The sequence below is a fragment of the Nannospalax galili genome, unplaced genomic scaffold (genome assembly GCF_000622305.1).
Source record: "Nannospalax galili isolate Female #2095 unplaced genomic scaffold, S.galili_v1.0 scaffold306, whole genome shotgun sequence".
Lineage (NCBI taxonomy): Eukaryota > Metazoa > Chordata > Mammalia > Rodentia > Spalacidae > Nannospalax > Nannospalax galili.
Window position 1 is genome coordinate 696,584 of NW_008354544.1, and position 14,933 is coordinate 711,516.

The following is a 14,933-nucleotide window of genomic DNA, read 5'->3' on the forward strand; positions in this document are numbered from 1 at the left end:
AAAGAAAGAAAGAAAGAAAGAAAGAAAGAAAGAAAGAAAGAAAGAAAGAAAGAAAGAAAGAAAGAAGCAGGAAGAAAAAGGAAGTCTGTTTTTCAGGCATTGACAAGAGATTTTCATTTCATTTCCAAGGGCAAGCAATGGCTATGTGAGCATGGACACTTCCATCTCAACCTCGTCCCAGTTCTCAGCAGGCCAAAGAGCTAGAACCTAACCATGCCATTTTCAGCCTGTTGTCTCTCACCCGGGACAGGCTCTTCATGGCAAGAGAGACAAGAAAAAGGAAGTCTGTTTTTCAGGCATTGACAAGAGATTTTCATTTCATTTCCAAGGGCAAGCAATGGCTATGTGAGCATGGACACTTCCATCTCAACCTCGTCCCAGTTCTCAGCAGGCCAAAGAGCTAGAACCTAACCATGCCATTTTCAGCCTGTTGTCTCTCACCCGGGACAGGCTCTTCATGGCAAGAGAGACAGCAGAGCCCAAGGCAGGGCAGGGATCCCAAAAACGTATCCGAAGTGCCGTGCGTGACATTTCAGAAGGCCAAAGTGCTCCAATCCCTAACAGCCCTTCCATTTGTCCTCCATTTATCTAATGGTATGATTTGGCCTCCTGCCCTCTGGGCCTCTCCTCCGAGTACTGGAGCCCCCGCATCTGAAGAGAGGCTTTGGCCCAGTTCTTTCCCATATTTTCCGGTCCTCTTTCACTCCTATTCCTTGGCTCCAAAATGAGTACAAATTGACAAAATGGAATCATTTCTGCTTGGCACGGACTTTGGCAACCAGGGAACACCGGCAAAGCCAGGTCCACAATGATTCTCCCCCGCGTTCATCGGCATGCAAAGTTCCAAGATGGAAATTTGTTTCTCCTGCAGTTTTATGATACTTCCACTGCCTGATTATCCCACTTTATGGCAATTTGCATCGTTATGGGCCTGCGGCAAATGAAACAAATTGCCATAAAATGTTGGGAATATCCTAAATCATGGCTCTGTCTGACCTGCTGAATGATGCCACTGGGGTTGAATTCAGATGGCTTGGTTCACTTTGCTACAAACACTCACACCAGCCTTAATGGGTGCCACTGGCTCACGCATCAGGCTGCTTGGTGACTACTAAATGAGGCAAACTAATAGAATTTTTTTCCAATGCACTAAGCAAGTCTTCAGTAAAGAAAAACACATCGATTCCAAAGTTGTTTACTACCAACTAAATAGAACCCCTATAGCTTTTCCCATGCAGCCCACATTAGAGCTAAATTAACAGTCTTCATATGTATCCATTCTGCTAGTAACAGACAAAAGTGCTTACACCATTAGGAATGGAAGTTGCCTCAGTCTAAATCATGATACAGAAGATTGTCTTCCCCATTTAACCAACCATCAACTGCTGCAATACCATGCATAAACAATGCCTCAAAGGAAAAAAAGTACACTGAGAGGTCATAAATTATTGGTGCATTTTAACTCAGTGGTGAAGTAGTAGCTTTAAAAAAATAAAGGAACATGATGGTTAGACATGCAAAAATGAGGCAGATTCTGGAAGCACGGCGACACTGCTAACTAATCTTGCTGATCACATTATAGCTCTGCTTCTGTCAACCTCTCCTGTGAGTCCGTTTGTGAAGAAGATTCTTCATAGGAAGAAACCCTGTTGGTTCACAATACATAAAATTCTTTTAGACAATAGAGTTGAAGTAAAAGTACTGTAATTTTATTTTTAGTGACCTGAATTTTACACCTACCTTCACATCACTGTCGACATCCTGACCCAAGACACTAAGTGGGTTCTTAGATTCTGACATACAGAGCAACGCTGAGAACAGCCTCTCTTGCCTTATCTTTATACAATTTTCTAGCGACATGTGAAACAAGTGCTGTGGATGCCCAGATATGAGAACTAAAAGAAAGAGCAATTCACAATTGTCAATTATTGAGTACTTAGTGTGTGCCAAGCGCTGTACTGAAAGATTGAAATAAATATTTGATTTCACTGGTTCAGCCCCTTCCTTTAGGCACTTACAGATGAGTAAAATAATTCAGAGAGGCTGAACCAGTTGGGTAATAGTAAGATGTACAACTAGAATGAAAACGAAGACCCTAGTCTCACCACGAATCATACGCCCGCCTCTATGTCACACAGTTGAATCGCAAAACTTTAGGAATCCTGTCCAAGGACCAGCATTCAGCAGACTCTTGATCTCTATGCTTTGGCTATTTGTGGCCTTTTGTGTTCCTGGCCCTCGCTGCATGAGAGAGCTTCAGTAATGAGAACTGAGTGATTGATTAGTGTCCTCTTCTTTACCCCTTTTCTATGTTCCATGAGTCTTAGGTGTAGAGGTTGCATTGTAGATGTGTCACTTAGGCCTGGACGATACATAGACAATGTCCGTGTGTGACCAGTTGTGGTACTTGGTAATAGTCTGCGAGTGGTGCAAAATGAGCTTCTTTGATGAGTGGTGACTGGGATATTTGTCTGTAAATATAAGGATACATATTTTGCACATAGTAAGAAATCACATCAGTCTAGGGATATGACAGTCTTGGGGTTTCTCTAAGACCTATGACCACTCCAGCCATGTGTGTTTGCTTATGTTTACAGTAGCACACTTGAGTTTCTTCCCATTGAGTGGGCTTTTAGTCCAATTAGGTAGCTGTTGACTGCTCCTAAGATAAAACTGTCACTAATGCACCAATGTCATACTCTGTGCTGGCCATTGATGTGGTTATTTAGTCTTGAAGTTTGTATTGGACTATCAATTGATGTTTTCCCATGGTACCTTCATAAGGTTCTCCAAAGCTATAAGAGCTAGCTTTCAGGGGAAGTGGTTGCAGGTCAGTTTTAGCGCTACTGCTCCAGATCCTGTGTCGAAAGTATGTTCTGTCTTCTGCAGCAGGGTCTTACCTCCAAGTTCTGGGAGGCCATCAAGGGCTGCTGCAATAATCTGAGTAATTTTGGAAGTCACTTGGACCTCCCTGGCCAACAACTCAAAGGAAGATACCTCCTGTCTGGCACTGTTCCTGTTATCTAGCCTTTAGCTACACACATAGACCCATGTAGAGGTAATGTGTGTGTAATTTCTCATTAGGTTGTTGGGCTAATATGAATCCCTCTAGTATTTTTAAACTAGCTAGTCATTATTTATCTCTCCCCTCTCTCTCTCTCTCTCTCTCTCTCTCTCTCTCTCTCTCTCTCTAAGCCTTCCACCATGGTTTCCCCATTTAAAGTATCCCCATTTTCCCCATTTCTTCCTTGACAATCACAGTCTCCTAGGTCCCACCTCTCTTGAGCCCCTTCTTTCCATTTATCCCCAAGGTTTCATGCATAACCCTCCCTCCTGCTCCCATTTAAATAACCCCATTTTTATCCATTTCTCCTTTTGTAACACCTGTCCTACTGTTCTTGCTCAAGTTCTCTTTTTCCCTTTACAACCCTGGTTCCTTTTCTTTATTCTGGGTCCTGTAGTTACATCTGAATACATACTCACTTAAAAGGATTTGGTGCTAGGATCCACATATGAGGGAGAATATATGTCATTTGTTTTTCTTGAGTCTGTGTTAACTCCACTTAGTATAACAGTTTCTAGTTCCAGCCATTTGCCTGCAAATTTCATAATTTCATTTTTCTTTACTGCTGAGTAGAACTCCATTGTGTAAATGTGTCACATTTTCATTATCCACTCCTCAGTTGAGGGACACTTAGGTTGCTTCCGTCTCTTAGTTATTGTAAAAAGAGCAGCAACAAACATGGATGTACAAGTGTCTCTGCAATAGGATGAGTTCTTTGGGTATATGTCAAGGAGTGGTATAGCCAAGTTAAATGGTAGGTTCATTGTTAGTTTTTTAATAGTTCTCCACACTGCTTTCCATAGGCATTGCACACGTTTGCAATCCCACAGCAGTGAATGAGCATTCCCCTTTCTCTTCATTCTCGCTAATATTTGGTATCTCTTCATACCAGTCTGACTGGGGTAAGATGAAATTTTAAAGTGGTATTAATTTGCATTCCCTAATTACTAAAGATGTTGAACACTTTTTACGACGTTTCTTACCCATCTCTATTTCTTCTTTTGAGAACTCTATGTTCAGATCCTTAGCCCATCTTTCAATTGGGTAATTTGCTTTTTTAATTGTTTATTTTTTGAGTTCTCTATAGATTATGAATGCTAAACCTCTGTCAGATGTGTCACTGATAAAGATTTTCTCGGACTCTGTGGGTTTTCTTTTCATTTTCTTGGTTGCTTTTTTGATGTACAGAAGAATTTTAGTTTAATAAGGTCCCAGTTGTAGGTTTTTGACCGTAATTCTTGAGCAATTGATGTCCAGTTTAGAAAATGCTTTCCTACCCCTATATCTTGTAGGTTATTGCCAATGATTTCTTCTAACAGTTTCAGGCTTCACATTGAGGTCTTTGATCCATTTGGAGTTGACATGTGTGCAAGGTGAAAGATAAGGGTTTAATTTTATGCTTCTACAGGTGGAGATCCAGTTTTACCACCACTGTTTGCTGAAGATGCTGTATTTCCTCCAATGAATGTTCTTGGCCCCTTTGTCAAATATCAGGTGGCTGAAACTGTATGTACTCATATTTGGGTCTTCAGTTTTGTTCCATTGATTTATGGGTCAGTTTTTCTGCCAGTACCATGTTGTTTTTGATGACTGTACTTGTGCAATATAGTTTGAAATCTGGTATAGCAATCCCACAGAATTCCTCTTAGTGCTCAGGGTTGCTTTGTCTATCCGGGATCTTTTGTACTTCCATATGCATTTTAGGATTATTTTTTTTCTAATTCTGTGAAGAATGCCATGGGGATTTTGATTGGCATTGCACTGAACCTATAAATGGCTTTTGGTAGGACATTTTCACAATATTGTCTTCCAATCCATGAGCACCGGGGCGGGGGGGTCCTTCCATCTTCTGGTGTCTTCCTCAATCTCTTTCTTTAAATATTTAAAACATTCGTAATAGAAGTCTTTAATGTCTTTCATCAGGTTTATTCAGGGTTTTTTTTTTTTTTTTTGAGGGTTTGTAAATGGGAGTGTTTCCCTGTACTCGTTCTCAAATTGCTAGTGAGGTATATAGAAAGCCTACAAATTTTTGTAGGTTAATTTTATAATCTACCACTTTACTGAAAGTGTTAATCATTTCTAGGAGTTCATGTAGTTACTATGGTTTATTCAGGTGTTGATTTTAAGCTTTCTTGCACAGTGATCTGATAGAATGCGTGGAATTATTTCAATTATTTTGTATTTGTGAAGGCTTGTTTTGTGCTTCAGGATGTGGTCTGGTCAATTTTGGAGAAAGTTCCATGGAGTGTTGAGTAGAAAGTGTATTCTTTGGTGCTTGGGTAGAATATTGGTAGATGTCTGTTAGGTCCACTTGATGCATGGTATCATTTAATTCACATGCCTGTTTATTCTTCATCCTGTTGACCTGTCTAATGAAAAAAGTGGGGTTGGGGTATTAAAGTCCTCTGCTATTAGTTAGTTGGGATGAATCTGTGTCTCAACATCCTGTAGTACTGTTATTATGAAGTTAGGTGCACCAGAGTTTGGTGCATATATATTCGTGATTGTAATATCTTCTTGGTCAGTTGTTCCTTTTATCAGAATGAAGTGGCTCTCTTTAACTCTTCTAATTAGTTTTGGCTTGAAATCTATTTTGTCAGATATTAGAATTGCAACACTTCCTTTTCTGTTAGTACCATTTGCTTGAAATATTTTATTCCTTCCTTTCACCTTAAGGTAGCATCTGTCCTTGAAGATGAGATGGGTTTCTTGTAGACAACACAAAATGAATTTCATTTCTTAATCCATTCACCTAGCCTGTGGTCTTTGACTAGGGCATTCAGTCCATTGATATTTAAAGTTATTAATGAAAGGTGTGTATTGATTCCTGTCACTTTAATTTCTGTTTGCTTTCTTGGTCTAATTGTGTGTTTCCACAGTTCTATCTTCATTTAGTTTCTTTCTGTTATCAATTGGCTATAGTCATTCCTTTCTTCACCTCTTTTTACTGCCCTTCTCTGAAGGGCTGGTTTTGTGGACATGAATTCTTTCAGCCTATTTATGTCACAGAAGATTTTTCTTTCCCATTCAACTATAATAGACATTTTTGCTTGTTAAAGTACTCTGGGTTGGCATCTGTGATCATTTAGAATTGGGAATACTTTGGTCCAGGTTCTTCTGGTTTTCGTATTTTGCATTATTCTGATTGGTTTTCCTTTATATGTGACTTGTTGTTTTTCTGTTGCTGCTTTCAGTATTCTCTCTTTTGTCTGTACTTTTAGTGATTATACTATGATATGCCATGAGGAGTTTCTTTTCTGGTCCTGTCTATTTGGTGTTCTATGTGCTTCTTGTATTTGTGTGGGCATGTCTTTCTTTAATTTTGGGAAATTTTCTTCTACAATTCTGTTGAAAATCTGGTCCATACCCTCATCCTGAGATTCTTTTGCTTCCTCTATGCCTATTATGCGTAAATCCGGTCTTTCCATGGTGTGCCACATTTCCTGCATATTCCATTCTTGTATTTCCTTAACTTTTTCATAATCTTTACTTGAGTGGTCTAATTCTTCCACTTTATCTTCCAGTCTTGATATTCTGTTTTCTATTTCATTCATCCTATTGGTGAGGCTTTCTCCTGTTGTTTCTAATTCACTTATTGACAGTTTCACTTCCTTCTTAGTTTGAGCCTGAATATTCTTCAATACTTCTAACTCTTGTGAATTCACTCAGAAGTTTATCCTCATCTTCTTTCAGGTATTTGATATCTTTGTGTGTTCTCTAAATTCACTGAATACTTTTTTTTCATTTTTACATTTATTGATTTTTGTGTGTATATGTATTTCATACAAAACATCCCAAACAATCTTATTCATCTGAATACCTGAATCCCAAATAGCACTCTCCCAGAGCCTCTCCACCACCACTGGAGTCCATATACTCTGTCATTCCTGTTACTGTCCACTGTGTTATCAGTGCCCCCAGCCATTGCCCAATGCTAGTCCATCCACTGAGTGTAGTCAGCCTATATAGAGTTGTTTGTTTTAGGAAAATCAGTTTTTCCTCATCTAGCAGTAATCAGTCGCCAATATTCCATTAGATATGATTGGGGTCTGCTGTTCATTTTCTGAGTTCAATGCTGGATTACTGTCTGGAAGTCTCTTGGGCCACCCTGGCCAACAACTCAAAGGAAGGTATCTCCTGTCTAGCATTGTTTCTTATGCAGCCTTTAGCTATACATATAGACTCTTAAAGAATCATTTTGACCACTTTAATCTTTGGTTATACTTTCCTTTTGAGTGTTTAAGACCATACAGTTGGCCCAAATAAGCCAATTTATTTTTATTCTTAAGGTCATTTGAGGATCTGTTCCTCAGGGGTCACAGGGGCTTGGGAGGAGTACCTGGCTCCTTTCTTTTACCAGTTCCATCTACATGAAGGTAAGTCAAAGGTCCTGCTCAACCTTGGCTGGCTTTGCTTGCAAGCATGGAGGAAATGTTTCCTCTGTATTTACCCTCCTCTTTATAGACTGAACACTGCTTCAAGTCCATCTGGCGGGGTCTCCAGGGCCTCCTTCATGAAGTGGACAGGTGACTCACCACAGTTACAGGACAATTTGAGAGATACTCCATAGTCCCCTGGAACTTAGTCAACCTTGGAGGGCAAGGAGGAAAAAAAAACTGTACTTTAAGGTACTCTGACCAGATTAGTATAGGCCTCAAAGTATGGCTGTAAAACATCCAAGAAGATCTGGTACTTTTAATTACCATGCACTATGTAGATAAAACTTGGGAAAAAACCAAACATTCTCAGATAAACCTTGACTAGACATATATTATATTCCTTGAGCTAGTTATATGTATAATTTGTCGGTAGTTTGGTGGACTAATATGTTTCCCTTTGGTTTTTTAAAAACTAGCTAGGCATTATTTATCTGTCATTGTCTAACCCTTCCACCATTGTTTCCCCATTTAAAGTGCCCCAAATTTTCCCATTTCTCCCTTAATAATATTCTTCTCCTATAGTCCTACCTCTCTTGAGTGCCTTCTTTCTCTTTATCACCAAGTTCCCTTGCATAACTCTCCCTCCCACCTCCCAGTAAAATAACCCCATTTTTATGCATCACTCCCTTAGTAACACTTGTTCCCTTGTGTTCTTCTATTTTAGGTTCTTTCTTTTCCTTTACCTCCCTGGTTCCTTTTCTTTATTCTGGTTCCTGTAGTTATGTCTGGATACCTACTCACTTATAAAGATTTGGTGCTAGGATCCACATATGAGGGAGAACATATGTCGTTTGTTTTTCTGAGTCTGTGTTACTTCACTTAGTATAACAGTTTCTACTTCCATCCATTTACCTGCAAATTTCATGATTTCATCTTTCTTTGCTCCTGAGTGAAACTCGATCATATAAATGAACCACATTTTCATTATCCACTTGTCAGCTGAGGAACCCTTAGGTTGCTTCTATCTCTTAGCATTGTGAAAAGAGTAGCAACAAACATGGATGTACAAGTGTCTCTTCAATAAGATGAGTTCTTTGAGTATATGCCAAGCAGTGGTATAACTGGGTCAAATGGTAGGTTCATTTGTAGTTTTTTAAGAGTTCTCTACACTGCTTTCCATAGGAGTTGAACAAATTTGCAATCCCATCAGCAGTGGATGAGCATTCCCCTTTCTCCACATCCTCTCCACCATTTTATATCATTTGTTCTTTTGATCTTGGTCAGTCTGACTGGGGTAAGATAAAATCTTAAAGTGGTTTTAATTTGCATTTCCCTAATTACTAGTGATGTTGAACACCTTTTGAGATGTTTCTTAGCCATTTTTATTTCTTTTTTTGAGAACTCTCTGCTCTGTTCCTTAAGCCATGTTTTTATGGGTTACTTCATTTCTTGATTCTTTGATTTTTGAGTTTGTTGTATATTCTGGATGTTAAACCTCTGTCAGATGTGTTGCTGGTGAAGACTTTCTCCCCCTCTGTGGGTTTTCTCTTTACTTCCATGGTTGCTTCTTTTGATGTACAATTTATGGAGGTCCCATTTGTTGATTCTTAACCTTGTTTCCTGAGCAATTGATTTCCAGTTTAGAAAATCCTTTCCTGCACCTATATCTTGTAGGTTATTGCCAATGTTCTCTTCTAACAGATTCAGAGTTTCAGGCTTCAGAGGTGGAGATTCAGTTTTGCCACATCATTTGCTGAACATGCTGTCTTTCCACCAGTGAAGATTATTGCCCCATGTCAAATATCAGGCAGCTGAAATTGCATGTACTCATATTTGGGTCTTCAATTTTGTTCCATTGATCTATGGGTCTATTTTTCTGCCAATACTGTGTTGTTTTTACAACATAACTCTGTAATACCGTTTAAAATCTGGTATAGTAATCCCCCCATCATTGCTCTTATTGCTCAGGGTTGCTTTGGCTATCAGAGATCTTAGGATTTTTTTTCCAATATTGTGAAGAATGTCATGGGGATTTTGATTGTCATTGAATTGAATCTATAAATGGCTTTTGGTAAGATGATCATTTTCACAATATTATTTCTTCCAATCCATGAGTATGGGGGCTCCTTCCATCTACTGATGTCTTCCTCAATCTCTTTCTTTAAATATTAAAATTTTCATTGTGGTGATCTTTATATCTTTGGTCAGGTTTATTCTGAGATTTTTTTTTTTAGCCTCTTGTGAAAGAGAGTTTTGAAAGCCCGTGTTTTCCTGTAGTCTTTCTCTGATTGCTTGTTATTGGTATATAGAAAGGCTACAGGCTTTTGTAGATTAATTTTGTAAGCTGCCACTTTAAAGTGTTAATCATTTCTAGGAATTTTCTTGTGGAATTTTTGGCATCTCTTAGATATAATATCGTATCATCTTCAAAAAGGAATAATTTGATCTCTTCTTTTCCTTTAATTTCCTACTCTAGTCTTATTGCTCTGGCAAGAGGTTGAAGCACTATGTTAAAAAGAAGTGGGGATAGTGGATAGCCTTGTCTGGTTTCTGATTTTAATGGGAATGCTTCCAGTTTTTTTCCATTTAGAATGATGTTGGCTGTGGGTTTGTTTTATGTGGTTTTAATTTCTTGAGTTATGTTCCCTCCAGTCTGATTCCCTCTAGGACTTTGAACACAACGCATGTTGAACTTTTTCAAAAGGACTTCTCTGCATCTATTGAGATGACCATGTGATTCTTGTCATTGAGTCCATTTATATGATTTATGACATTTATTGACTTACATATATTGAGCCACTCCTGCATCTCTGGAATAAAGCCAACGTGATCATGGTGGATGATCTTTTTGATGTGTGTTTATATGTGGTTTGTGAGTATTTTGTTGAGAATTTTTGCATCTATGGGTCTGTAATTTCCAGTTTTGGTTGTATCTTTATGTGGCTTTGGTATTAGAGTGATGCTGGCTTCATAGAAGAAATTTGGAAGTTCTCCCTCCATTTCTATCTTTTTCAATAAATTAACTAGTATTGGATATAGATCTTCTTTAAATGTCTGGTAGAGCTCTGCTGTAAATCTATCTGGTCCTGGGCTTATTTTAGTCAGGAGGTTTTGTATTACTGTTTCAATTTCCTTATGTGTTATGGGTCTGTTTAAGGTGTTGATCTCTTCTTGGTTTAGTTTTGGTTGTTCCCATGCTTTTAGATACCCATCTAAAGGTTTTCAATTTAGTAATGTATAGGTTTTTTAAGTATTCCTTCATAATGTTCTGGATCTTTTTGATGCCTGTTATGATCTTTCCCCTTTCATCTCTTATTTTGTTGATTTGGAGGTGCTCTTTCTTTCTTTTTGCTAACTGGGCTAAGGGTCTGTGGGAGACAGGCTTGAGCCTAGGGTGATATTGCAACTGTCAGGGTCACATGATTTCCAGGAATCCAGGCTCTGTAATCTGAAACCCAGTATGCTAATGAGGCATCCTACCTTCTATTCTGTGATAGGACATTAAGTCTGTTATGCTAATAGGATGATGCTAATAAGGTATCCTTCTTGCTGTACTGTGATAGGATGCTAAACATGTTATGCGAATGAGGTATCCTACTTGCTGTGCTGTGATTGGACCACTATCCCTATATAAGCTTGTGTCTTCCTGCAATAAAGCAAACCTGTGTCACTGAACCTGGTCTCCTGTGTCTGAATGCGGCTCCACTGACACAGTCACTTCACCAACCCTGGGGTCCGGGACCAGGCAGATGCAACGACTACAGGAGGCAGCACAGGGCAAGTGGAAGAACTGCCTCAGCACCAGGCGAGCAGAAGAGCGGCCTCAGCCCAGGGTGAGTGGAGGAGAAACCTCGATGCCCATGAGAATGAAGGAGTGGCACCCATGAGAACGGAGGAGTAGCTGCCACTGGCGGTGACCACAAGGGTCTGTCAATCTTGTTTATCTTTTCAAAGAACCAGCTCTTGGATTCATTGTTTCTTTGTATTGTTTTCTTTGTTAATATTTCATTATTTTCTGCTCTGATTTTTGTCATTTCTTCTTGTCTGATGGGTTTGGGTTTCATTTGTTGTTGCTTTTCAAGTGTCTTAAGTTGCAATTTTAAGTCACTTATTTGTGCTCTTTCTGATTTTTTAATGTAGGCACTTAGAGCCATAAACTTCCCTATAAAGACTAATTTCAACGTGTCCCAGAGTTCTTTTTGTGTTGTATTGTCCTTTTCATTTAGGTCCAGGAATACTTTTATTTCTTTCTTCATTTCTCCTTGGACCCCTTCATCATTTATGAGTGTGTTGTTTAATCTTTATGTGTTCATGTTATTACTAGGGTTTCTTCCATTGTTTATTTTAAGCTTTATTGCATTGTGGTCTGATAGAATGCATAGAATTATTTCAATCTTTTTGTATTTGTTGAGGCTTGTTTCATGCCCCAGTATGTGGTAGACCTTGGAGAAAGTCCCATTGAGTGTTGAATAGAAAGTATGTTCTTTGGTGCTTGGGTGGAATATTGGTAGATGTCTGTATGGTATCATTTAATTCAGTTTTCTCTCTGTTAATTCTCTGTCCTGTTGACCTATCTAATGGAGACAATGGGGTATTGAAGTCCCTTACTGTATTAGTCACTTTTTCTGTTGCTGTGATTAAACACTGACCCAAGCAATTTATAGAAGGAAGTATTTATTTGAGCTTACAGTTCCAGGGGAATTACAGTCTATCATGGCAGGGAGGTATGGTGGCTGGAGGTGGCTGGAGCAGGAGAAGCAGAAGTGAAGCTATCACATCATCATGCAGGCACAGGAAGCAAGAGAACAACTGGAGATCTGGCAAGGCTTAAGAACTCTCTAAGCCCACCCCCAGTGAGATGCTTCCTCTAGGATAGCCATACCTTCTCAAGCCTCTTAAAACAGCTCCATCAGCTGGGGACAAAACATCCAAATACTTGGAGCCTGTGGGGGACATTTTCATTCAAACCATCACATCTACTATTATTGAGTTGGGATCTGGGCCTTAAAGTTCTGTAGTATTGTTTTTATGCAGTTGGATGCACCAGAGTTTGGTGAATATATGTTCGTGATTGTAATATCTTCTTGGTGAATTGTTCCTTTGATCAGAATGAAGTGGCGCTCTTTATCTCTTCTAATTAGTTTTAGTTTGAAGTCTATTTTGTCATTAGAACTGCAGCTCCTGCTTTTTTCTTAGTACCATTTTCTTGGAATTTTTTTACCGTCCTTTCACTTTAAGGTAGTACCTATCCATGAAAATGAGATGGGTTTCTTGCAGAAAACAAAAAGATGGGTTTTATAATCCATTCAACTACTCTGTATCTTTTGACTGTGCAGTTCCGTCCATTCATATTTAAAGTTATTAATGAAAGATGAGTATTGAATCCTGTCATTTTTATTTCTCTTCACATTCTTGATATAGCTGTGCATTTCCACAGTTATACCTTCATTGAATTTCTTTCCGTCATCCCTTATGTATAGTCATTCCTTTCTTCAGCTCTTTGTACTGCTTCAACAACTCTCTGAAGGGCTGGTTTTGTGGACATGAATTCCTTCAACCTATTTATGTCATGAAAGATTTTTCTTTCCCCTTCAACTATAATAGACATTTTTGCTGGGTAAAGTAACCTGGGTTGGCATCTGTGGTCATATAGACCTGGGAATACTTTGGTCAACTCTCTTCTGGCTTTCATCATTTTCACTGAAAAGTCAGCTGTAATTCTGATGGGTTTTCCTTTATATGTGACTTTTTTTTCTTTTGCAGTTTTCAGTATTTCCTCCTTGTTCTGTACGTTTTGTGCCTTTAGTATGATGTGCTATGAAGAGTTTCTTTTCTTTGTGTTTTGTCTATTTGGTGTTCTATGTGTTTCTTGTATTTGTATGGATATGTCTTTCTTTAATTTTGAGACATTTTCTTCTACAATCCTGTTGAAGATCTGGTCCATACTGTTATCCTGAGTTCCTTCTCATTCCTCCATGCCTACAATGCATATGTTTGGTCTTTTTTATGGTGTCACACAATTCCTGCATATTCCATTCTTGCTTTTTCTTAAATTTTCCATAACCATTGCTGGAGTGGTCTAATTTGTCCACTTTATATCCCAGTCTTGATATTCTGTTTTCCATTTCATTCATCCTATTGGTGAGGCTTTCCCCTGTCATTTCTAATTGGCTTATTGAGTGTTTCACTTCCTTCTTCCTTTCAGCCTGAGTATTTTTCAATATTTCTAATTCTTTTCTGAATTCATTCAGAAGTTCATCCCTATCTTCTTTGACTTCTTTGTTTGTGTGCTCTTTAAATTCACTGAGTTCTTTTATCATGTTTGTACTTCTGAATTCCATGTCCTGTGTTATCTCTAGAGGGTTCTCATTGTACTCCTCTACAGGACTTTGGTACTTGGAGGTAATGTATTGTTTGGATTTTTCATGTTATTATTTTTTTGCTGTGACTTTGTCATGTGGATTTCTTTTGTAGTTTCTGATTCTTGTGTGAGACTCAGCCTTCTTTTGTTGAGTTTAGGTCTGCTTCTGTTTGTAAACTTTATGTGCCTTTTTAGGTTTACTTATTGGGCATGAAAGGCTGGTTGGTCTAGGCTTCAGGTTCTCTCTTTTGCTTTTATATTAGAGGGGCCAGATGGCTTTCATCCTTCTACTCAGGAGTTCCCACAGAGGCCCAAGTTGGATGAGGATCAGATGCTCTCAGACTTTCTCCTAAGGTCTGGATCCCTCCAGGAAAGATGTTGGTCTCAGGAAGTTGGGGGCTGGGCTGGCCTGGGATGAGGGCCTGTTTCAGGCATGCAGAGGTGAGGTCGGGGGACAGCACAGGCCCCAAGGGCTCTCTGGGAATACACAGAGGAATTGGGTTGGTCTGGGTGTAAAGGGTGGGGAAGCAGTGGGGAGTCTGGGCCAAGATGGCAGTCCAGAGGTCTAGGGTGCCAAGAGAAGAAATGGACCAGTGCCTCTGCTAGAAGGAGAGACATGGTGGGGAAGTGAGGAGGGTGAGTGAGGTTGGGGGAAGCAAAATGCAGTGGAAGTGTGTACTGAACTTAGGAAAGATGCTGGCCCCAGAAAGCTGGGGCCTGGGCCACCTGTGGATACAAAGGTGAGGTGAGGGAGAGAATAGACCCTGAGGGCTCCCAGAGACTAGTCCAAGGAATTGGGTAGGTCTGGGTACAAGAGATCAGAAAGCAATTGGGAGTCTGGGCCAAGAAGGCTGTCCAGAGGTCTGGGGTGCCAAGAGAAGAAATGTGCCAGTGCCCACGCTAAGAGGAGCAATAGGGTCAGGGAACTGGGTGGGTGAACAAGGCTGGGGACTCAAGGCAGAGTGGGTGTGGCTGAACTTACCCAGGAAAGATGCTGGCTCCACGAAGCTGGGTGCTGGGTCAGCCAGCAGTTCAAAGGGAAGTCTCATTGAATTCTTTTATCATGTTTATAATTTTTCTTTTGAATTCTGTGTCCTGTCTCTAGGGGGTTCTTGTACAAATCTTCCAT